The 26,864-nt window shown below is 42.7% G+C and overlaps 1 protein-coding gene across 14 annotated transcripts in view; it reads left to right on the forward strand.

The window, feature by feature from the left end:
• The window catches only part of LOC311129928 (peripheral plasma membrane protein CASK), a 172,709-nt gene that overhangs the window by 34,819 nt on the left and 111,026 nt on the right, over positions 1 to 26,864 (forward strand). The window contains exon 1 of one of the 14 annotated variants that reach the window (XM_084162485.1): positions 18,986 to 19,049. The exons of the other annotated variants lie outside the window; for them this stretch is intronic. The gene's annotated coding sequence lies outside the window, so the exon portion shown is untranslated. Of the gene's footprint in view, positions 1 to 18,985; positions 19,050 to 26,864 lie in introns of those variants that run through there. 14 annotated transcript variants of the gene reach the window in all.

A 26,864-nucleotide genomic window follows, 5' to 3' on the forward strand; every position in this document is an offset into this window, starting at 1 on the left:
GAAACGTGGAGGAACTCTACTCGCTCATCAGCCAGATCACTACTGACTTGAAACTAGGCAATTCCATGGTAACGGAATTACGCTTTGAAATGTATGCTAAACAAAAAACATTGATTTCAAAGTTTGCAAAAAGACTGCTTTTAACAATTTCCACAGAAACATTTCCAAAAACTAATTTAGTGGAAGAACTGTGCAGATGCAAACTTTGGTAACAGAATTACGGTAAAATCTCGCTCAAGTTTCTATGCTCCGAATTAAGATTCAAAGATGTCTGCAGAAAGAATGGGGTGTCCACTATGACATGGCACCTTGAGTTTGAAAAAATCTATTTTGGTTATTGAACTACAGTAAGTGAAGTGGATTTACACCCGGTAATGGAATTACATCATGTGTCCCTGATCTGTACTGCACAGAAATGCATAATTATGGATATGAATGTCATTATCCTCATGTTTCACACGTTTGGACATCACAGCACAGCAGAGCACAGAGTACAGAGCAGTACAATACAGCACAGCAGTCCAGAGTAGAGTAGGGTATAGTACAATGCAATAGAGTACAGTAGGGTTCAGTAGAGTATAGTTAAGTAGAGTACAGTACAAAATACTGTACTATACTGTACTTTCTTTACTTTACTCTATTGTACTATATTTTACTGTATTGTACTGTACTACTATATTTTATTGTACTGTACTCTACTGTGCTCTACTCACTGTACTGTATTGGGCTGTCCAAACTTGTGAAACCTATGAAAGGTCAGATTTGGTCCAGTCTGGCTCGTCTGTGGACGTTAACATCAAGGCCAGGGTGGACTGACCAAATTTCAACTATACTGAACAAAAATACACTGCTCAAAAAAACAAAGGGAACACTAAAATAACACATCCTAGATCTGAATGAATGAAATAATCTTATTAAATACTTTTTTCTTTACGTAGTTGAATGTGCTGACAACAAAACCACACAAAAATTATCAATGGAAATCAAATTTATCAACCCATGGAGGTCTGGATTTGGAGTCACCCTCAAAATTAAAGTGGAAAACCACACTACAGGCTGATCCAACTTTGATGTAATGTCCTTAAAACAAGTCAAAATGAGGCTCAGTAGTGTGTGTGGCCTCCACGTGCCTGTATGACCTCCCTACAACGCCTGGGCATGCTCCTGATGAAGTGGCGGATGGTCTCCTGAGGGATCTCCTCCCAGACCTGGACTAAAGCATCCGCCAACTCCTGGACAGTCTGTGGTGCAACGTGGCGTTGGTGGATAGAGCGAGACATGATGTCCCAGATGTGCTCAATTGGATTCAGGTCTGGGGAACAGGCGGGCCAGTCCATAGCATCAATGCCTTCCTCTTGCAGGAACTGCTGACACACTCCAGCCACATGAGGTCTAGCATTGTCTTGCATTAGGAGGAACCCAGGGCCAACCGCACCAGCATATGGTCTCACAAGGGGTCTGAGGATCTCATCTCGGTACCTAATGGCAGTCAGGCTACCTCTGGCGAGCACATGGAGGGCTGTGCGGCCACCCAAAGAAATGCCACCCCACACCATGACTGACCCACCGCCAAACCGGTCATGCTGGAGGATGTTGCAGGCAGCAGAATGTTCTCCACGGCGTCTCCAGACTCTGTCACGTCTGTCACATGTGCTCAGTGTGAACCTGCTTTCATCTGTGAAGAGCACAGGGCACCAGTGGCGAATTTGCCAATCTTGGTGTTCTCTGGCAAATGCCAAACATCCTGCACGGTGTTGGGCTGCAAGCACAACCCCCACCTGTGGACGTCGGGCCCTCATACCACCCTCATGGAGTCTGTTTCTGACCGTTTGAGCAGACACATGCACATTTGTGGCCTGCTGGAGGTCATTTTGCAGGGCTCTGGCAGTGCTCCACCTGCTCCTCCTTGCACAAAGGCGGAGGTAGCAGTCCTGATGCCGGGTGTTTGCCCTCCTACGGCCTCCTCCACGTATCCTGATGTACTGGCCTGTCTCCTGGTAGCGCCTCCATGCTCTGGACACTATGCTGACAGACACAGCAAACCTTCTTGCCACAGCTCGCATTGATGTGCCATCCTGGATGAGCTGCACTACCTGAGCCACTTGTGTGGGTTGTAGACTCCGTCTCATGCTACCACTAGAGTGAAAGCACTGCCAGCATTCAAAAGTGACCAAAACATCAGCCAGGAAGCATAGGAACTGAGAAGTGGTCTGTGGTCACCACCTGCAAAACCAGTCCTTTATTGGGTGTCTTGCTAATTGCCTATAATTTCCACCTGTTGTCTATTCCATTTGCACAACAGCATGTGAAATTTATTGTCAATCAGTGTTGCTTCCTAAGTGGACAGTTTGATTTCACAGAAGTGTGATTGACTAGGAGTTACATTGTGTTGTTTAAGTGTTCACTTTATTTTTTTGAGCAGTGTATAAATGCAACATGCAACAATTATCAAAGATTTTACTGAGTTACAGTTCATATGAGGAAATCAGTCAATTGAAAGAAATGCATTAGGCCCTAATCTATGGATTTAACATGACTGGGAATACAGATATGCATCTGTTGGTCACAGGTACCTTTTAAATAAAGGTAGGGGTGTGGATCAGAAAACCAGTCAGTATCTGGTGTGACCACCATTTGCCTCATGCAGCGTAACACATCTCCTTCGCATAGAGTTGATCAGGCTGTTGATTGTGGCCTGTGGAATGTTGTCCCACTCCTCTTCAATGGCTGTGCGAAGTTGCTGGATATTGGCAGGAACTGGAACATGCTGTCGTACATGTCGTTCCAGAGCATGCCAAACATGCACAATGGGTGACATGTTTAGTGAGTATGCAGGTCATTGAAGTCCTGTGTAGCTCAGTTGGTAGAGCATGGCGCTTGCAATGCCAGGGTTGTGGGTTCGATTCCCACGGGGGACCAGTATGAAAATGTATGCACTCACTAACTGTAAGTCGCTCTGGATAAGAGTGTCTGCTAAATGACTAAAATGTAAATGTAAATTGAAGAACTGGGACATTTTGAGCTTCCAGGAATTGTGTACAGATCCTTGCGACATGGGGCCGTGCATTATCATCCTGAAACATGAGGTGATGGCGGTGGATGAATGGCACAACAATGGGCATCAGTATCTTGTCACGGTATCTCTGTGCATTCAAATTGCCATAGATAAAATGCAATTGTGTTCGTTGTCCGTAGTTTATGCCTGCCCATACCATAACCCTACCGCCCCCATGGGACACTCTGTTCACAACGTTGACATCAGCAAACCATTCGCCCACACAACGCCAGACACGTTGGTCTGCGGTTGTGAGGCCGGTTGGACGTACTGCCAAATTCTCTACGTTGGAGGCGGCTTATGGTAGAGAAATCAAAATTACATTCTCTGGCAATGCCTCTGGTGGACATTCCTGCAGTCAGCATGCCAATTGCACGCTCCCTCAAAACTTGAGACATCTGTGGCGTTGTGTGACAAATCTGCACATTTTAGAGTGCCTTTTATTGTCCCCAGCACAAGTTGCACCTGTGTAAAGATCATGCTGTTTAATCAGCTTCTTGATATGCCACACCTGTCAGGTGGATGGATTATCTTGGCAAAGGAGGAATGCTCACTAACAGGGATGTAAACAAAATTTGAGATAAATACATTTTTGTGTTTTTGGAACATTTCTGGGATCTTTTATTTCAGCTCATGAAACATGGGACCAACACTTTACATGTTGCGTTTATATTTTTGTTCAGTACACTTGTCAACGTCCATGGACGTCCGGTGTCAGTCAGTGCTCAGTGGGTGAGGATGCTGGTTACAGTAAATGGAAAGAGAAGGGGGCTCATGGGTAGGGGTAAATAAGACCTGGGAGAGCTGACATTAACTGGAGCGTGAGAGAGAGGCGGAGAGAGAGGGAGGGGTTGTCAAGTGTTAAAACTCTTGGATTGACTACCAAACAACAGAAAGGCAAAAAAAGTTATGAGCTGAACAAAACAGTATGCCAGTGGAAAGGAGGACAGTAGCAGGTGACCCAACTGTGGTTTGTGACTATTATGATTTCCCGTTGTTGCCAATTCAGTTGCAGTAATTCCCTTACAGATTTTTTGGGTACTAATTTGGTAAAGGAGATATGAGTTTTAATCTCTTAATAATTCATAAACAAAATTTATATCAGTAAAATGACTATAACTAGGTCTACCATTACTTGTTACTTCTGTGAACTTTCACTATCCTCTCTTCTTATGAGGGAGCGAAAATTAAAAAAGATCTTATAGATATGTGGGGTTTTGGTAACGGAATTACAAGGCACAAGGCAATATTTTAAAACTAAATATAAGTGTTGATATTAGTTGGCATGGGTCTTTACATCAACAATATTGTGTTTTGATGTATTTCTGATACCTTTTAAGACATTTTCTGGTAGATGTGTTCTACCCCCCCCTTCCATCTGTTTATCCAGAAATCAAAGCCTTTACTTATGCCTAATTTGTTACAATGGAAAATGGTTAAAATGCTTTCAGGGAGGTGACCATGAACCCAATGGTCACTCAGCTCCAGAGTTCCTCTGTGGAGATTGGAGAACCTTCCAGATGGACAACCATCTCTGCAGCACCCCACCAATCAGGCCTTTATGGTAGAGTGGCCAAACGGAAGCCACTCCTCAGTAGAAGGCACATGACAGCCCACTTGGGAGTTTGCCCAAAGGCAGCTAAAGGACTCTCCGAGTATGAGAAACAAGATTCTCTGGTCTGATGTAACCAAGGTTGAACTCTTTGGCCTGAATGCCAAGCGTCACGTCTGGAGGAAACCTGGCACCATCCCTACGGGGAAGCATGGTGGAAGCAGCATCATGCTGTGGGGATGTTTTTCAGCGGCAGGGACTGGGAGACTAGTCAGGATCGAGGGGAAATATGAACGGAGCAAAGTACAGAGAGGTCCTTGATGAAAACCTGCTCCAGAGCGCTCAGGACCTCAGACTGGGGCGAAGGTTCACCTTCCAACAGGACAATGACCCTAAGCACACAGCCAAGACAACGAAGAAGTGGCTTCGGGGCAAGTCTCTGAATGTCCTTGAGTGGCCCAGCCAGAGCCCGGACTTGAACCCACTCCAACATCTCTGGAGAGACCTGAAAATAGCTGTGCAGCGACGCTCCCCCTCCAATCTGACAGAGCTTGAGAGGATCTGCAGAGAAGAATGGGAGAAACTCCCCAAATACAGGTGACAAGCTTGTAGCGTCATACCCAAGAAGACTCAAGGCTGTAATCGCTGCCAAAGGTGCTTCAACAAAGTACTTAAAGTGTCTGAATACTTAATAAGGTATTTCTGTTTTTTCTAAAATTCTAAAAACTTGTTTTCGCTTTGTCATTATGTGGTATTGTGTGTAGATTGATGAAAATAGATATTTAATTAATTTTAGAATAAGTCTGTAGCGTAACAAAATGTGGAAAAAGTCATGGTCTGAATACTTTCCGAATGCACTGTAGAGTATCAGTTCTCTATGTCTGACAAGTAGTATGGAGCTGCTTCTTCAACCTTTGATGTGCTCCCTGTGAATCTGGTGCTGTTTTTTATCCCTGTTCCGAGAAATTAGCCATTAAAGTCTTGCATTCTATACCATAAATTAGTGTGAAAGTACCAAATTTAGCCCAATAGATGCAGCTGTTCTTGCTTTTACCACCACACCGTTTCATCCATTTTGCTGGTCTCGTGTTGGATCACAACATTTTCTTTGCAACTTTGTTATAAAACCAATAGCTTTTGCTCATGATGAAAATAAATTGTGTGGTGCAATCAATTAGCTTAATTTCTCAGAGATCAAATTATATTTTAACAATATAATGTTGCAGGAATGCTAATCTTATCTGTTTCTAACTACAGAAACGATTTCAGAGCAATCGAAGATGGTTGTTGTCAAAATCCTCTTGTGCTTTTTGAGGTGAAATGACTAATTTCCCTTTATCTAATTTCTGTCTGTTATACTGTAGATTGATTACTTCCTGCTAGAACTCATCATTAACGATATTGATAAAAGGAAGCTCAGCTCCATTGGTCACTCATTCATTCTCTACTACTTCTCCATTCTCACCATCCTGTACACCGTCCTCTGACCTTCACCATGAAGACAGCCTGTGACTCACTGGGAGTCTATTCTTCCCGTTTCTTCTTTCCTCCCTCTTCCGCTTTTACACTCCCTTGTTCCAGCCTCCAATCCGCTCTCTCTCTCTCTCTCTCTCTCTCTCTCTCTCTCTCTCTCTCTCTCTCTCTCTCTCTCTCTCTCTCTCTCTCTCTCTCTCTCTCTCTCTCTCTCTCTCTCTCTCTCTCTCTCTCTCTCTCTCTCTCTCGACAAAAGCTCTTTATGTATGAGGTGGCTTCTTTTTGTCTAACATATTTACTCCCCACAGCAACGCAACCAGCCCCCTATAGCTGACTAATGGACTAATTTATCCCCAGCTAACACTGGGGTGCGGACCGAACCATGCAGATTTATGGGGGGTATTTCTTGGAATCTCAGAGAAGCTTTACTTGGAGTCATCAGTATTGGAACAAGTAAAGTTTCAGGGGAAACTTGAGTATTAGGAGAAAGCACCTCAGTTTCACAACATGGGATCTTCCTGGCTTGTCTTGGCTGATAGTGTTTCTTGGAGCAGATGTTTTCTGCTTTGAAGCAAATCCTTTTAGAGGATTCTCTCAGAATGGATGGTGTGAAAATGTGATTCTCTCTCGCTCTTCCCCCTCTCTCTCCCCTTCTCTCACACTATCTGCCTGCTCTCTCTCTCTCTCGCTCTCTCTCTCTCACTCTCTCTTTCGCTCGCTCTCTGTTTCTCTCCCCTGTTTATTGCTTCTCTAGCTGATGTATGACCATGCTAGCTAGCTACAGTATAGTCTCTCCCAGTGCACCCTGCTGTACCATTTACATTTACATTTTAGTCATTTAGCAGACGCTCTTATCAAGAGCGACTTACAGGAGCAATTAGGGTTAAGTGCCTTGCTCAAGGGCACATCATACAGTAGTATTACCATAGGGAGTAATCCTGGATAAGTCTGCCTACTGTTACTGTATGGCTTTATTGGGATCCTATAGACACACTGACTAACAGTGGAAAACCAGTCCCCCAGGCCTCTCCTACTAGAGAGAGAGGGAGATGGAAAGGGAAGAGATAAAGGGATAGGGAGACAGGAGAGGAAGAGAGACCCGATGAAGGACACAGGAGAATAGAGGGAGCGATTTGGAGAGAGAGTATGTATTGATGGGTTTCTCTCCTCTCCTCTCTTAGTCCAGATTTCTGTGTAGAGGTGAAGGGACTATTACTACAGATCTCACCCCTGTATCGTCGTCTGTGTCTGTCTGTGTTTCTGTGTCAGTGTATCTGTCTCTGTCTCCCTCTTAACACCTAAAGGTCATGTCTTTCCCATCACCCTGATGTCCTGCTGAGATACTGAGTGTAAACCAGCAGCTTATTAAACAAACACACACACACACACACACAAACTCACTCACACACTATCATACAGAAAAACATATACACATGCACACACACAAACAAACACACACATCCACTCTTTTCTCTCTGGTGGCTAGGGTAGGAGATGGCCTATATAGTCACAGAGGAGCTCATTGTGTAAGAGAGAAAGGCCTTGCTGAGAGCTTTCTGCTGAGTATTGAGTTTCCTTCCACACACACACACACACACACACACACACACACACACACAGAGCAGACTCCCCAGTCAGACTATTGACTGTGAAGAGCTAGGGATAGTGATGTAGTGTATTGAGGAGGGCTGCTGGCTTGGGTCAGTGAGAGTGTGAGTAGAGCAGAGTGTCTACCACAGGGGTCTCCAACCTTTTCTAGCATGAGAGCTACTCCATTTTTTCAGCTTTCAATTAATCAAATCAAATCAAATATTATTGGCCACATGCGCCGAATACAACAGGAGCAGACATTACAGTGAAATGCTTACTTACAGCCCTTAACCAACAGTGCATTTATTTTTAATAAATAAGTAGAATAAAACAAAAAAGTGTTGAGAAAAAAAGAGCAGAAGTAAAATAAAATAACAGTAGGGAGGCTATATATACAGGGGGGTACCGGTGCAGAGTCAATGTGCGGGGGCACCGGCTAGTTGAGGTAGTTGAAGTAATATGTACATGTGGGTAGAGTAGCAGCAGCGTAAAAAGATGGGGTGGGGGGGGGGGCAGTGCAAATAGTCCGGGTAGCCATGATTAGCTGTTTAGGAGTCTTATGGCTTGGGGGTAGAAGCTGTTGAAAAGTCTTTTGGACCTAGACTTGGCACTCCGCTACCGCTTGCCGTGCGGTAGCAGAGAGAACAGTCTATGACTAGGGTGGCTGGAGTCTTTGACAATTCTGAGGGCCTTCCTCTGACACCGCCTGGTATAGAGGTCCTGGATGGCAGGAAGCTTGGCCCCAGTGATGTACTGGGCCATACGCACTACCCTCTGTATTGCCTTATGGTCGGAGGCCAAGCAGTTGCCATACCAGGCGGTGATGCAACCAGTCTGGATGCTCTCGATGGTGCAGCTGTATAATTTTTTGAGGATCTGTGGAGCCATGGCAAATCTTTTCAGTCTCCTGAGGGGGAATAGGCTTTGTCGTGCCCTCTTCACGACTGTCTTGGTGTGTTTGGACCATGATAGTTCGTTGGTGATGTGGACACCAAGGAACTTGAAGCTCTCAACCTGTTCCACTACAGCCCCGTCGATGAGAATGGGGGCGTGCTCAGTCCTCTTTTTTTTCCTGTAGTCCACAATCATCTCCTTTGTCTTGGTCACGTTGAGGGAGAGGTTGTTAGCCTGGGTAGATGTTGCACATGGTGCTTTCAATTAGGCACGTTCTTCTTCTCATCTACCCTGCTTCTCTTCCCCAGGTCCTTGGTGTTCAAGAGGTGTTTTCTTTCAGTATACCTGGTACAATATTGGTTATATTTTTTACTCTCAGTATTACAATTATTCATAGAGAAACAAACAACGAAAATGGATGTTCTGAGTCCATGTCAATGCTTAAATCACTTTTTTTATATATATATATATAAAAACCTGCACAGGGGGGGAAAAACATCACCAGATTCACAGGGAATACATGACATAGTATGGAGAAGCAATACTCCAAGCCACAGCTTCATACTACTTTTCAAACATAGAGAACTGATACTGGTTATTGGGGTGGGATTGGTATGGAGTGTGGAGGGTTCGTGGGTGGCTTTGACAAAACATTTTTGATTCCTCATGTCTTACACATTGGCAGGAAGAGGTTTGGTCCAAATTGGATGTTGGTACTATATGTATTGAATATTATCTGAATCCTATAAATTAAAATGGCCAATTTGGGTGAAATCAATTAGCTTAATTTCTCAGATATTACATTTCAACAAAATTATGTTTCAGGAATGCCAATCTTACCTGTTAGTAACTACATAAACAATATCTGAACAATCTGAGATGGTGGGTGTCATAGCTTGCCGAAATGACATGGAACGACTCAATGATAAAACGTTTGATATCATTTTCGCCTGACACGATCACTTTACCTACTCTTTTTGACCAATTCTGATGGGTGTTAAAAGTAGAATTTTTATGTAATTAAATAATCGAAAGAAAAACGTGTTTATTTGTTAGCCAAGTGGGAATAAGTATTTATGCATATCATGTGAAATTGGCCTTGTGAAATCATTGTCAAAAGCGCTAGAGATACTGTTGCTTGTACTGTAGGTCTAGAACTATCAAAACATTATTTTAACTACTCTAATTGCATGTGGCGCAGGAACCACTGACTAGCTGCATGTCTATTATCAAGACACCTGCTGGGAACTCTTAACTGGTTTGGACAGCTCATGAGGCCTCCTAAATATCTGTAGACTAGGTGGGACTCTTATGATTTAAAGAGGCTTCATGCATAGCGTTTATTTTTACCCGAGTAGGAGTAAAATGTCTCTATTCTCAGCACTTATGACCAATTTTCTACTACAAGACACTTTGTGGCTACGGGCCTAGGCTTCTAGTAACCTCAGGGATAAGCTTACGACTCGACTCGAGCTTTGACTCGTCATTGCATGTAAACGATGACAGAATCTGGGGAAACTCTGATTCATACTATAGGTTGCCACATGCTGTCTCTTCCTGCTCCAAGGCACTGGCCAGAGCAGCCTTCCACTAGTTAGGAGCAGAAACCACAGGGCTGGAAATGGGACTTCCTCTCCCCACAGCCATCCAGTCACAGAGCCAGGCTTGGAAGAGGGTTCTCAATAGGTTCTCACTAGATCTCACTGCAAAGTCAACATGGGCAATATCGTCAGAATTGATGAGGAACTAAATCAGCTATTTGTTTTTGATTTATGGTTAAGTTTAAGCATAATGTTACGATTTATTGCAAGGGTCCGTGGAGTGGAAGACCAGGGAGCCATACTAGCTGGCACACGTCATCCGTTCTGACTTGCAGAATCGGCCATCTTGAGTTGCTGTAAACTGCTTGCTTTACATTGGCTTTGAGCAGACCATTTGGAGGCTGAGAAGGACATGTGGAATGGCTACTTTTACTTCTCCTTGGGAGGTCCAGCCAGAGGAACAAACATCTACAGGCAATTTAAACTTCTATAAACCTCTATAAAAAAATCCTCTGTATTTATCTCTAAGACTGTATGGCTGGCCTGATGTTGACCACTGGTTTGGAGTTTGTACAGACTGAGAGACTGAGAGAGAGAGAGTTCATGCCAGTATAATTCTACAGTCAGTGCTATTCTAGTTTTGACCTCCCACAGTAATCCAATGAGATCATAGTTCAAACCCACAAAGGAAACTGTTGGCGGAATGGGCATTTTACTGGGTGGTAGCAGGCCTCAAGTTCTATATTATCTTTGCTACACTAATGCCAGCTAGCTCTACTATGCAATACTGCTTTACATTCTAAGTTAAAGCATCGTAGTGCATTGAGTTGAAATCCTGTAATAGCTGTTTAACAAATAAAGTTGACCTAAAACTTTTAGTTGGATCTGTGTGTGTGTGTGTGTTCTTTCTCACTTCTCCCACCATTCGTTACTCACGCTTTACCTGCCAGAGTTCTGTTAAGGTCAGAAGACAAACCCGACATACCAGTTTTACCATCATCAAGGTTTTTGTGTCACTTTCTCTCCCTCTCTCTCTCGCTCTCCCTTTCTCCCTCCCTCCCTCCCTCCCAGGAAAATATGTTTCTAGCTGTAAATAATTTGATCAGGCACTCTGATCAGTGTCTCAGACAGATTTTTTGAATGTCTGTACTACTACTGTACCACTGGTGTTATTACATATTTGGCATTGTGTAAATAACTGTGTCAGTGGTTTCCTTTCTGTAGGATGTAATCCATCACAGCTCGCTAGCAAAAGATGAGCCAAAACACTGGAGGGCCAACTCATTCAGACTGTCTGTTAAAACACGGTGTGTGTGTGTGTGTGTGTGTATACCGTATATACCATATGCTGGGGTATTTCGAAATAGCCACGGGATTTTTATTTTGACGTTTTTTAAATACATTTGAATATTTGTAGCCACTTTTTAAGTAAATAACTGCAGTCAACTTGTGCAATACGTTAGGAGATTTAAAAAAAAGATAGCATTCTTAATTTCACCTGTCACATAATTTTTCATTATGAAGCTTACCTGTAGTCAGTCCCCAGTCACGTGGTGTTTGTTTACAAGCACACAAGGATGAAAGGCCGGCAAGGCTCTTGACCCCTCCTGGATCAATATATAATATTTGTTTTGTGTGTGCAGCAAAGTGTGAGTAGCATGTTTTTGTTACATGTAGAACTTTATGAGCTGGGATGCCTGTCCTACAAATAGTTTAGTTCAGAGACTGTATAAAATGTTTGCAATGCGCTCGTTAGCATTTAGTTAGCATTCACTATGGGATTGTACATGTACTTGTTAGCATTGCTAACCTTTGGTTACAGAGGCTCAGTGAGGTTTGAAAATAGCACCCCTTGTGTTAAGTACCGATATTACAGAATATCCCAGTATTTTATTTTTTATTTAACCTTTATTTAATTAGGCAAGTCAGTTATGAACAAATTCTTATGTACAATGACGGCCTATGGCACAAGGTCGTATGAAGGTATGACAATCTGGATACCACCCAAGCCTAGTGTGTGTGGTTGTGCCAGTGCCAGGATCCCCAGCCTAATTGCCTCTCTTCCACAACACAGAGAGATGTCTCATTATGGCAACCAACCACAGTGTATTTTAACAGGATACACACACACACACATATTCATGCTCACAGTAGTTATCATTTCAGTTTTGATATGCTCCCTGGTTAGAGGGAGAGAGTGAGTAAGAGTAGGGAATGGGAGAGATGGAGTGTATCTGTGTGTGTGTTTCTTGTCTGTAGTGTGGAGTTGTGATGTATGGATAGTAGATGGATGGTATGGCAGATCATCGCCTATCTAACATAATCATGTTGTTTCTCTGTTTGGAGTCAGTTTGATTTTAAATGCTTTCTAATGGCCCCCTCTATGCTCTCTGCTGCTCTGCTGTGGTTATGGGCCTGCAGCTCATCAATGATTTACTATGGGGAGAGAAAGGGAGGAGGAGAAGGGAACTAATGGAGCGTCGTCTATTCTAAACCATTCATGTTTCATCTGCTAGCAGCAACACTGGTAACATCACAGATGATCAGTGAAGAGTTAGGAGAATCTGACTGTAGTGTTATTGTGTTACTGACTGTACAGTGTTCTCTTGGTAACACTTTACTAAATGCAAAATGTCAACTTACTGTATGTCAGCAACCGCCTAGTTGATTTTGTCATTATGTACAGTACTGCTGATGAATGGAGGACCTTTAAGGCACAGGAGGCTGTGTGTTTGCCTTGCAACAGCAGGATTGCTGCTTCAAGCCCCATTTCAGCTCTTCCCCCTCAATCACTACATATACCACTGACCCTCAGACGTTGTGTGTGGTGTGAGAATCTATTCTACTAGTCAAAGAGGAACAGTAGTGCCAATTGTACTGGATAGAAGAGGTTGGAGATGGCCACTTTTGTTTCATCCTCTTCAACTGTCTGATGCGTGGGACTTGGAATGGAAGATGGAATCCACCAGCATTCTTTCTTTTATGGCCTTACAGATTCCATCCAGTCCACTGCTGAGGTCTCTAGGCCAAAGTTGTCAGCATTCTAACATTAAATCATCTGTGATTTTGAGTATCTGCACTTCTTTATACTGTATCAGTGAATATACACACTGGCGTAGTAGCAGAGATACTGTAGTGCAGATGAACTTGGAGCTGTTGGTGTGCGTGGGAATGATAAATGTGATTAAATGGCAGCTAGTGACACTGGGACAACTACAGCTAGTGACACTGGGACACTGGGACAACTCCTATACTGCCTCAGGAGAACACTAATGTCAGGAAAGAGGGAGGGAGAAGGGGAGAAAAAGAAAGAAAGAAAGAATGCATTGCAAGGCATAGTCTCAGAGTGTGGGGGGTACATTTGCAGAAATTGCTGTTTTTTTAGCATCTAACAGACAGACAGACAGGAGGCACTCGGTGGATTAACTAGCTGATTTGTTACCTTACATTAGCCAAATAGCTAATCAATTCTCAGCCAACGCTCTGTTCAGTTAGCATTGTGCCATATGCCTGATGGGAACCTTTAGCTGATAAATCCATCTAATGGAAAGACTCCTAACGGAAGCACAGAAATATGTAAGCTGTGGAGAGGTGAAGAATGAGGAGAGGAGACCATATCTCAATGCATCCTCTGGCTTTTAGCTCCATTTCTCTCTGGAGGAAAACGAGGGAATGCATTCTTATTTATGTTTAAAACCCACTGCTATGTTCTCAGCAGAGATTGCATGAATGAATTAATGAATTGAATAATTGAATGAATGAATGCGACTGAACTATTCAGTTCCAGCTGCCTTGGAAGTTCATACACATGTCTATTATGGGCCTAGCTGAATATGAGTTTAGTCCATTACTCTAACTAACGCTGGGTTCTCAGTTTAGGAAGAGATTAATTCCATATTAAAATGCCAAATATGTTTAAGGGTTTGAGTACACCACTATAGTCTAGATCAGAGGGGAAAGCCAGAGCGAGAGGAGGAGTGCACTGAGGAGGGGGTAGATTGGGTAAGGGGTGAGTGGGTGGAGGGTTGAAGACACAGGGGGCCTCCCTGTCACATTCCATAGAGGCTACAGTGTCCCCTCTCTCCCCCTCTCTGTTCCCTCTGGGGGCCAGCAGAGCGGTTAGGGGCCAGCTCTGGACCCCCGTGGCCCTGGCGTTCACTAATTGCGTGTTGTTATTGTTCTGGTCCCATTCCAACAGGAAATCTCCAACTTCCTCAGCGTGTGTGTGTGACAGGTCGGATAGAGGCAGGATCAGACAGGGTTAGAGTTGGTTTGAGGTTTCAGGCTGTAATTCTGGAGAAGACCATAATCGGCAGCAATCAATCATTAGAAGTAGGTCTACTGAAAAAAAAGTATAAAAACAAATTATATACACATAACTGGGTCTAAATGGCAGTTATTTGCCCCCTCCCATCTCTCTCCAGAGTTTGGTTTGCTCTGTGGAGTTACTGTGCTTTCCAGACTTGGTATGCTAGTCCACTGGCTGAACCCAAGCTGTATTTGTCATTTTTTAAATTCAAAAATGTTCAGACAGGCTCATAGTAATGGCTGGAACGGAATAAATGGAATGGTATCAACTGTGGTGTGTGTATGTGTGCGTTCTGTGTGTGTGTGTGTGTGTGTGTGTGTGTGTGTGTGTGTGTGTGTGTGTGTGTGTATGACGTGACTAATCGTAAGGCTACTGAGCCACTGTTACCTAGGAGAAACGTGTTTGTACTATTCACTCAGTCAAGGGCAAACTAAGGAGAGGAGGAGAGATAGACTCTCCATGCAGCTTCAGATGCTGCTCTGCTGCTTTGATGTGCCCCACACACTTGTGTGCGCACAAAATCTCCTTCCTCTGATACCCTACTGTGTGGACTGTACTCAATGACCTAACTGGATTAAGAACTTGCTACTTGCAATGCACAGTATTCACACACCAAGGCCTCTCAATTTACACCTGCTCACTTCTCACCAAAATATACCTTACCAAAGTTCTCTCCCTGTACCGCTCTCTTCTCTCACTTTTATTTTTCTCTCTTTCTGTTCTTAACTCATTAGTCATTGCAGCATCCCTTCACAGCAGGAGCCCTGATATGTATACATACAGCAGCATTGTGTGTGTGTGCGTGCGTGTAGTTGCAGAACTGGAAAACGCTGTCTGCTGAGTTGAGGAGTCAAGCAAGCTGCTCAGAGAGAGGAGAGAGGGGCCGAGAGAGACGGAGAGAGTACTACCAAACTGTTTTAGCTGGTTTGCTACGAGAGTCGAGGGATAGAAAAAAAGAAGTGACCTCCCTAAGAGTCTATATTTCGGAGAAATTAAGGTATATAAAACAAAATCCACCATAGGAATAAGCAAAGACTTTGATTACTGGTCAAATAGATGGAAAAGGGGTCTTAGAAAACATCTTCCAGAAAAATTCTTAAAAGGTATTAGAAATACATCAAAACACAATAATGTTGAAGTAAAGACAACTAATATCAATACTTATATTTAATTTTGAACAAATGTTTAAGAAACATTGCCTTGTGCCTTGAAATTCCGTTACCAAAAACCCACATATCTTTAAGATGTTTTCTAATTTTTCTCCCTCATGAGGGAGGATAATGAAAGTTCACAGAAGTAATAAGGTAAAGGTAGACCTATCAATTAGTTATAGTGTTTTTACTGATATTAATTGTGTTTATGAATTAAGTGATTAAAACAAATTCTGTTACCAAAAATCGGTAACGGAATTTGCCAAAAATTGGTAACGGAATTCCTGCAATTGAATTGGCTACAATGGGAAATCATTGTAGTCACAAACCACAGTTGGGTTCACAAGTTTGGTACAGCACAGTAGAATATAGCAAACAAAAGTATAGTTCAGTACACGGAGCATAATGTATAATGTATTGTACTGATCTATACTGTACTCGACTGAGCTCTACTGTGCTCTACTGTGCTGTACTTTGATGTCCAAACTTGTGAAACATAGACTTCTATGATTGGTTCAGATTTGGGGGCAGAGCTCATTCAAATAACAGCCAATGTGTTGAATAATACCCAAATATGCAAAGGAGGATATTGCATATTTATGCATGTGTGTGCATACAGTATTTAGGAGGCATCACCATGAAGAGAATTACATTCATATCCATAATTATGCATTTCTGTGTAGTACAGATCACGGATTCATGAAACAATTCTGTTACCGCAATTCCGTTACCGGGTGTAATTCCACTTCACTTACTGTAGTTCAATCACCAAAATATATTTTTTCAAAGTCAATGTGTCATGCCATAGCTGACACCCCATTCTTTCTGCAGACATCATGGAATCTTAATTCGGAGCAGATATTTAACACAGGTTTTGGAAAACGTGGACATAAAAAACAGAGGACATTTTTATGAAATTCTGTTACCAAAGGTTGCATCTGCAGAGTTCTTCCAGTGAATGTGTTTTTGTAAAATTTAGGGCTGTCCCAGACCAAAATAAATCATAGTCGTCCGAAAGTCGTCTGTTCTTTTGACCAATCGATTGGTCGGAATTTTAAAACGTGTATTTTTCATATATATTTTTTTAATCGCAATGCTTAAAGCATCAGACAAGCTCAGTAGCCTACATATAGTTGATTTTATTTATTTATTTATATATATATATATATATATCACACACACACACATACAGTGAGGGAAAAAAGTATTTGATCCCCTGCTGATTTTGTAAGTTTGCCCACTGACAAAGAAATGATCAGTCTATAATTTTAATGGTAGGTTTATTTGAACAGTGAGAGACAGAATAACAACAACAAAAATCCAGAAAAACGCATGTCAAAAATGTTATAAATTGATTTGCATTTTAATGAGGGAAATAAGTATTTGACCCTCTCTCAATTAGAAAGATTTTTGACTCCCAGGTGTCTTTTTATACAGGTAACGAGCTGAGATTAGGAGCACACTCTTAAAGGGAGTGGAGCCCCCTCGGCCTGGGGCTCCATGCAAGATCTCACCTCGTGGAGTTGCAATGATCATGAGAACGGTGAGGAATCAGCCCAGAACTACACGGGAGGATCTTGTCAATGATCTCAAGGCAGCTGGGACCATAGTCACCAAGAAAACAATTGGTAACACACTACGCCGTGAAAGACAGAAATCCTGCAGCACCCGCAAGGTCCCCCTGCTCAAGAAAGCACATTTACAGGCCCGTCTGAAGTTTGCCAATTAACATCTGAATGATTCAGAGGAGAACTGCGTGAATGTGTTGTGGTCAGATGAGACCAAAATCGAGCTCTTTGGCATCAACTCAACTCGCCGTATTTGGAGGAGGAGGAATGCTGCCTATGACCCCAAGAACACCATCCCCACCGTCAAACATGGAGGTGGAAACATTATGCTTTGGGGGTGTTTTTCTGCTAAGGGGACAGGACAACTTCACAGCATCAAAGGGACGATGGACGGGGCCATGTACCGTCAAATCTTGGGTGAGAACCTCCTTCCCTCGGCCAGGGCATTGAAAATGGGTTGTGGATTGGTATTCCAGCATGACAATGACCCAAAACACACGGCCAAGGCAACAAAGGAGTGGCTCAAGAAGAAGCACATTAAGGTCCTGGAGTGGCATAGCCAGTCTCCAGACCTTAATCCCATAGAAAATCTGTGGAGGGAGCTGAAGGTTTGAGTTGCCAAACGTCAGGCTCGAAACCTTAATGACTTGGAGAAGATCTGCAAAGAGGAGTGGGACAAAATCCCTCCTGAGATGTGTGCAAACCTGGTGGCCAACTACAAGAAACGTCTGATCTCTGTGATTGCCAACAAGGGTTTTGCCACCAAGTACTAAGTCATGTTTTGCAGAGGGGTCAAATACTTATTTCCCTCATTAAAATGCAAATCAATTTATAACATTTTTGACATGCGTTTTTCTGGATTTTTTTGTTGTTATTCTGTCTCTCACTGTTCAAATAAACCTACCTTTAAAATTATAGACTGATCATTTCTTTGTCAGTGGGCAAACGTACAAAATCAGCAGGGGATCAAATACTTTTTCCCCTCACTGTGTGTATATATATATACAGACCCGTCGCCAGACCTCAGTCTTAAGGGGGGCATATGAAATGCATGGGAGGGCAGGGCACAATTATTATTAGCCTACAGTACGTATATTTAATAATAAATTCCCTCAAGTGGGGGGGGCACAAGCATTTTGGGGGGCGGGCTCGGCCCCCTATGGCCCGCCCATAGTGACGGGTGTGTATGTGTGTATATATATATGTGTGTGTGTGTGTGTGTGTGTATAAAATCAACTATATGTAGGCTACTGAGCTTGTCTGATGCGTTAAGCACTGCGATTAAAAATTAAGACACACAAATTACTAAAGAATATAGCCTAACCAGAAGAAAAAAAACTGTTCCCGACCTGAAAAAACCCTCCTCCTCCCGCAGCCCACTGCTGCTGGCCTTTGCAGATTCTGCCATTATGCTTCTGAAGTTGCTGGTAATAGGCTACACCAGCGATCGGCACCCGTTTCCATTTGGAGTGCCAAGTTATCATACCATTTCTACTGATCTGCGTGCCAGTTATGGTTTTCATATGCACATTTTCGTGGAAAAATTTAATTTATAATAAAGTCTTCATATCTTAAAATCAATGTCATGTCAAAAATCTAAATTATATCTAAATTGCCATTGCCAATATGTAGAAATAGCCTACATAAAGCCAACAAATAAATAAAAACATTGCAGCCCGCAGGTAGAAAATATCCTGATTTAAAATAAATATCCTATAAATGACATTGTCTGCAAGGCCTGTCTGCAAGGAACTTGAAACATTCTATCAACTATTAACTTGGTACGGCCCAAAGGTCGTGCTAGCGAACTTGCAACACGTATAAAATATTCTGGGCCCTCAGTTTCTTACACCAGTGAGCTCCGGACAGACCGACACAGCTGTAGGCTATTTGCGCAAGGGATAAGAAGTAATCAGGTAGGCCTATTTTATGATGTTTCCACCTGATCAGAGCATGACCCCCCCCCCCCCCCCCCCTCTTTCATGCTGAGTGGTTATTGAAAGAGAGAGACCTAGAAATATTTTTCAAATAGGCTACATTGAGGAACTATTGTCATTCTCAATGGATGTAAAAACAGACTTTGTTTACTTGCTGGTTGAGGCGATGAAAAAATTACTTTGAGAAGCTCCACAGTGATGGTCAGTTAAGACAATCAGAAATAGTATCAGATCCCCAAATGGGCACACACACCTACATTTGCGTGCAGGCCAGGTAGCCTAGGCCTACTTCTATGCATGATCAGGTGTATGTCCTTACTCAAGATTGACAGGAGCGCTCCAAACAAAAGACAATTAATACATTAAATGGAATGAAATAAACCACCACTTTTTTCTCACAAGTGTGAAAACGGTAAGACTGTAATAAGAATATATTGAATGCATGAACAGAAATTACCGTAACCAAACAAACATTGTAGATTAGAAATGATGGTAATTAACAGTAATGTACTACTGGTGATACTGGTGTGCCATCCCCACGGCCTCCGCAATGGAAAAGTCCAGGCGTGAATCAGACAGGTGTGCAATAAATTATTTTTATATATTTGCCACTGCTCAACAAAAAAAATCTTGGTCGACCAACAGCCTATCGACAAAACAATCAACCAGTTGACTAAATGGGGTCAGCCCTAGTAAAATTGTCTGTGTAAATTGTTAAAAGTCATCCTTGTGCATAGAGTTGTGTGATTTTGTTAAACTTTGAAATCAATAGGTTTTGTTTGGCATACATTTTTTGTGAGTCTCAGTGCATTCCTTTACCGTGGAATTGCTACGTACTGGCTGGGTCTTAGATAGCTCTAATGTTGTTAAATAACTACACTCACTGACAGGGAAGTATGTTAACCTTCACCTTCTCTGCTGGATAGATCACACACACACATCATTGTCATCATCATCATAATCAAGACTGGTGAATGGTGTGCGTTAGAACTAGAGGTTACAGTTCAGACAGATACCTACCTATGAGCAGTTGTTATGACCGGCTAATCTTCCCTGCTACATTGTGTTCCTCAAGGTGAAAGGTATTGGCCTTTCCTACCTGTGTGTTACTATGGGAGTAGTGTCAAGAGCTATGACAGATATAATATCCTGTAAGAAGAGCAGAAATATTCCTCCAGACTAGAGGGGCATGTATCACTGGAGTAGCTCATAAAGGATTTGAACTGAGGCAGAATCTCAAGATGGGGACCTCTGATTTAAGTAGGCTAGTCTCTTAGCTGTACGTGGGAAGGCAGAGATGAACGTTTTAACTTTGCATGGTGAGAACTAAACAGTTATTACTAGCCGGCTACCACCCGGTTAGGACCCTGCACGGGCATGAATTTAAAGCCCGAGCCCTACCCATGCCTGCGATGTTCAGGCCCTACCCAAATCAAATCAAATGTTATTTGTCACATGCGCCGAATACAACGTGTAGACCTTACCGTGAAATGCTTACTTACCCTTAACCAACAATGCAGTTTTAAGAAAAATAAGAGTTAAGAAAATATTTACTAAATAAACCAAAGTTGTAAAAAAATTAACACAATAAAATAACAATAACGAGGCTGTATATACAAGGGGTACCGGTACCTAGTCAATGTGCGGGGGTACAGGTTAGTCGAGGTAATATGTACATGTACAGTTGAAGTCGGAAGTTTACATACACTTAGGTTGGAGTCATTAAAACTTGTTTTTCAAACACTCCACAAATACCTTGTTAACAAACTATAGTTTTGGAAAGTCGGTTAAGACATCTACTTTGTGCATGACAAGTAATTTTTCCAACAATTGTTTACAGACTGATTATTTCACTTATAATTCACTGTATCACTTCCAGTGGGTCAGAAGTTTACATACACTAAGTTGACAGTGCCTTTTAAACAGCTTGAAAAATTCCAGAAAATGATGTCATGGCTTTAGAAGCTTCTGATAGGCTAATTGACATCATTTGAGTCAATTGGAGGTGTACCTGTGGATGTATTTCAAGGCTTACCTTCAAACTCAGTGCCTCTTTGCTTGACATCATGGGAAAATCAAAAGAAATCAGCCAAGACCTCAGAAAAAAAATTGTAGACCTCCACAAGTCTGGTTCATCCTTGGGAGCTATTTCCAAACACCTGAAGGTACCACGTTCATCTGTACAAACAATAGTATGCAAGTATAAACACCATGGGACCACGCAGCCGTCATACCGCTCAGGAAGGAGATGCGTTCTGTCTCCTAGAAATGAACGTACTTTGGTGCGAAAAGTGCAAATCAATCCCAGAACAACAGCAAAGGACCTTGTGAAGATGCTGGAGGAAACAGGTACAAAAGTATCTATATCCACAGTAAAACGAGTCCTATATCGACATAACCTGAAAGGCCGCTCAGCAAGGAAGAAGCCACTGCTCCAAAACCGCCATAAAAAAAGCCAGACTACGGTTTGCAACTGCACATGGGGACAAAGATCGTACTTTTTGGAGAAATGTCCTCTGGTCTGATGAAACAAAAATAGAACTGTTTGGCCATAATGACCATCGTTATGTTTGGAGGAAAAAGGGGGTTGATTGCAAGCCAAAGAACACCATCCCAACCGTGAAGCACGGGGGTGGCAGCATCATGCTGTGGGGGTGCTTTGCTGCAGGAGGGACTGGTGCACTTCACAAAATAGATGGCATCATGAGGAAGGAAAATTATGTGGATATATTGAAGCAAGACATCAGTCAGGAAGTTAAAGCTTGGTCGCAAATGGGTCTTCCAAATGGACAATGACCCCAAGCATACTTCCAAAGTTGTGCCAAAATGGCTTAAGGACAACAAAGTCAAGGTATTGGAGTGGCCATCACAAAGCCCTGACCTCAATCCTATAGAACATTTGTGGACAGAACTGAAAAAGCGTGTGGGAGCAAGGAGGGGAGGGGGGGTGAAATTCAAAGTTGTGCTATATATTCATTGGCTATGTTATACTTCATTTTGAAAGATAAATATTGATACATTGCTAGCTCAAACACTTTCAATCTGCAAAAATGACATTCATTACTGGGTGATGGTGATTTCAGATAAAAAGTTGGGGTCGAAAAAGCAAACATTGCCCCCCTTATCTGATAGGGTGGTGGTAGATGCCTAGTGTCCCTTATGTCTCAGCTCAGGTGCCTACATACAGTGGGGAAAAAAAAGTATTTAGTCAGCCACCAATTGTGCAAGTTCTCCCACTTAAAAAGATGAGAGAGGCCTGTAATTTTCATCATAGGTACACGTCAACTATGACAGAGAAATTGAGGAAAAAAAATCTTGAAAATCACATTGTAGGATTTTTAATGAATTTATTTGCAAATTATGGTGGAAAATAAGTATTTGGTCACCTACAAAAAAGCAAGATTTCTGTCTCTCACAGACCTGTAACAACTTCTTTGAGGCTCCTCTGTCCTCCACTCGTTACCTGTATTAATGGCACTTGTTTGAACTTGTTATCAGTATAAAAGACACCTGTCCACAACCTCAAACAGTCACACTCCAAACTCCACTATGGCCAAGACCAAAGAGCTGTCAAAGGACACCAGAAACAAAATTGTAGACCTGCACCAGGCTGGGAAGACTGAATCTGCAATAGGTAAGCAGCTTGGTTTGAAGAAATCAACTGTGGGAGCAATTATTAGGAAATGGAAGACATACAAGACCACTGATAATCTCCCTCGATCTGGGGCTCCACGCAAGATCTCACCCCGTGGGGTCAAAATGATCACAAGAACGGTGAGCAAAAATCCCAGAACCACACGGGGGGACCTAGTGAATGACCTGCAGAGAGCTGGGACCAAAGTAACAAAGCCTACCATCAGTAACACACTACGCCGCCAGGGACTCAAATCCTGCAGTGCCAGACGTGTCCCCCTGCTTAAGTCAGTACATGTCCAGGCCCGTCTGAAGTTTGCTAGAGTGCATTTGGATGATCCAGAAGAGGATTGGGAGAATGTCATATGGTCAGATGAAACCAAAATAGAACTTTTTGGTAAAAACTCAACTCGTCGTGTTTGGAGGACAAAGAATGCTGAGTTGCATCCAAAGAACACCATACCTACTGTGAAGCATGGGGGTGGAAACATCATGCTTTGGGGCTGTTTTTCTGCAAAGGGACCAGGACGACTGATCCATGTAAAGGAAAGAATGAATGGGGCCATGTATCGTGAGATTTTGAGTGAAAACCTCCTTCCATCAGCAAGGGCATTGAAGATGAAACGTGGCTGGGTCTTTCAGCATGACAATGATCCCAAACACACCGCCCGGGCAACGAAGGAGTGGCTTCGTAAGAAGCATTTCAAGGTCCTGGAGTGGCCTAGCCAGTCTCCAGATCTCAACCCCATAGACAATCTTTGGAGGGAGTTGAAAGTAAGCTTAATCTTGACATCTAGCCGCTTAGCTAGCAAGTTAGCAAACCAAATGCAAAGCTGGAGCCCTGAGCTGTATATAATTTATTTGTCAAATCTTACATCACCAAGTTACGTTACCCTCTTCCTGTCTCTCCTCTCTTCTTCATTCCTCTCTCTCTCTGTCTCTCCCTCTCGCTCTCATTGTAGAGGGACCTCTTTCTCTCCTTTAACCTCTCTGAATGGGAAGACTTGACAGACCGTGTTAAAGGCTTGTATTGTTTATGTGTATTGTTTTATGTTCCTTTTAGTTCATAAAAAACTTGCCCCTTTCCTTTCTCCCTTTGTAGTGAACTAAGTCTTAATTCTCTCTCTTCTGTCAATTTGAATTTCTTTCCTAACACTCTTTTTATATTGTGTGTGTGTGTGCGCGCTCCTCAGCATGGCTTAGTCAGGCTATAGCTGTCTGAAACCTGACATCTGACTGCTTCCCACCAAATCCCTCTGGATCACAGCTCAGACACACTCCTAACCAACAGCCTTTACACAATACCACTACTTACTCTATCCCTTTCACTCTCTCTCTCTCTCTCTCTCTCTCTCTCTTTATCTCGCGCTTTCTCGCCTCACTCTCGTTATTTTTCACTTTATTTTTCTTGCTCTCTCTTTCTCTTACGCTCATTCCCTTTCTCTCTCTTGTCTCTACCTCAGTGTTTTCTAAATGGTAGGGAGAACAAGAGGGAATTATACTATAATGCATTGAATGACACTTGAGAAACACTCACATACACACAGTTGATGCCACCACCAACAACAGGGTTAAGCCACCTGGGCTTCTCTGTCTGTCTCTATATCCACAGAGTCAGACCCTATCATAGTTGTGTAACATTATTCTCTACTTAACTTCTACTCAAAAGATGTTTAACTGATGTTGGCTTTAGAAAGTAAAGAGGATCACATGGACTTTACTGGCAGAGACCATACACACAACAGCATGAATAGAAATCATACTCTATCATTTGTATTTATTAAGGATCTCCATTAGTTCCTGCCAAGGCAGCAGCTACTCTTCCTGGGGTCCAGCAACATAAAGGCAGTTATATTCAAATTAAAATATTACATAACATTACATTTAATAACGCTTTTCACAACACATTAAGTGTGTGCCCTTAGGCCACTACTCTACTACTACGCTACTCACACACACACACACACACACACACACACACACACACACACACACACACAGAGAGACACTTCGATAGCCCTAACCTACCATAGATCTACCATAACCCAGTTTATAACTGCCCTTTATATTGATAGACTAATCCTATACTCTATGTGTCAGAGAGGGATTCAGTTGGAAGAGTTTAACAACAGTGACCGAATGACTGCAGTATCACGGATCCACACACAGACACACATGCATAATAACATGCTCATGCCGTTTATAATTTTTTTTTACCACTCACACACATATTGAAACAAGCTCTCTTCCACACATACACAGAGGGTCATCCTTTCCCTAGGGGTTGTGAGGTAATGAGAGTATGTGAGTGATGTTGTTGATGTTATTATTATTATTATTATGTTGGTCACACTTGTGTGCATTTGAGGGTGTGTATGCACACGTGTGTGTGTGTGTGTGTGTGTGTTGTAAAACTGCTGACATTTACATAATGAGACCCAGAGTGATGGATGCACTCTGAAGTAAGTGAGGAGTACTGACTGCAAATCATCTTCACTACACACACACACACACATATACATACATACATACATACATACATACATACATACATACATACATACATACATACATACATACATACATACATACATACATATGCACACATACGCGCACACACACAAACACGTACATACACACACTTCTTACTGGCTCTGTTCTGTCGTTCTCTGAGTCTGTATCCTGTGAGGTCAGCTCAGGGTCAGGGGTCATTACAAAGGTCATCGGGAGGTTAAAGTGGGTTTTGGTTCAGCCTGTCAAACATATGTCCGGTCCCACACTACTACCTTTACATTTAGACATACACACACACAGCTGCACACCACCTCTCCTTTCTCTCTCTCTACTCACTCTCTCTCCTCCCTTCCTGTCTCCTATGTGAAGGAGGAGAAAGAGTATAATTCCAACTGATAAGAGTTATACTGCATCAACTGGACCTGAGTCTGTGTGCAGCTGAACTCCATTCAGACCTCTAATGGCTGGCTCTGTACGCAGCTGCACTCTATTCAACCCCAGAGTGGTGGGCTTTCTGTACAGCTGAACCCCATTCAGACACAGAATGGTGGCTTCTATGCACAGTCAGTCTCAGAGTCTCAATGATACAGAGTTCCTGCCTCTCAATCGGTTTAGGACTCTCCTTTTCCATCTCCTTCTCTCCCTCCTTCGTTCATTCCTTCCCTCTCTCTCTGATTTCCTCTCCACAGACCAATTTTGAAAGTTGGGCTAATCGTGTGTGAATGTGAAATGAGAGGCATCTTCATTTTGAAGATATTTACACGAGAGCTTCTCTCAATGAGTCCTCATCTCCTCCGCTTTCACAGTTCTTCACTAAACACACACTCACACACACGGTTTACAGTTTCACTTTTCTCTCTGGGTCTGTGTGTGAACTCACACTCTTATCTGTCTGTGTATCACTCAGTCATCTTTGTTTTTGTCTTCAGACTTCAGCCTACTCATGAATAAGAGATATAACGCTACTTGTGTTTTTTCCAAAGACCATTCTATCCTTATTGTTATGCTGATGTTTCTCTCTCGCCCTTTCTTTTCTCTGTTGTTTTTCTGTCGAAGTGGTCTAGAGTTGACATTTAGCGTGTAACTCCAGCAGACCTCACAATCAGACAGTGAGCGAGGGACGGAGGGAGAGAGTGACTGAGACAGAGAGGGGGTGAGACGTGCCTGTAAAGGTAGACTGCATCAGAAAAGGAAGGAGGACACAGCATTTGTCTTATGAAGCTGCTCCACAAATGTTTTCATCCCCCTCACTCTCTTTCTGCCATTCACTCCCTGCTGAACATGACCTGTAAGATCCCAGTGAGATATCAGAAACATTGTCTGTTTTCTGTGTGTCTCAATAAAGCATTATAAGAGTTACAGGTTGATCATTCACTCATGAAATCAGGCTGACCGCATCAGTCTTTCTCTGTCTCTCTCTCTGTGCTTCGTCCTTGAGTAGCCGCGACGTCAGAGCACATCAGCCTGGTTTCAGATGCATGAGCTGGGCTAAGGAGGAATTTACAGTGTGTGTTTTCAGTGGCTAACACCGTTGCTAATTACCGATCAAACAACTGTTAAATCTAAATGTCTTTCATGTGCCTTCAGCCGTGGAAACCTCTGAATGTTTCCTTTCGCTAAGCTGTTGCCCCAGGAGCTCTGCCAGGA

This window comes from Coregonus lavaretus (genome assembly GCF_964263955.1).
Source record: "Coregonus lavaretus genome assembly, chromosome: 5".
Lineage (NCBI taxonomy): Eukaryota > Metazoa > Chordata > Actinopteri > Salmoniformes > Salmonidae > Coregonus > Coregonus lavaretus.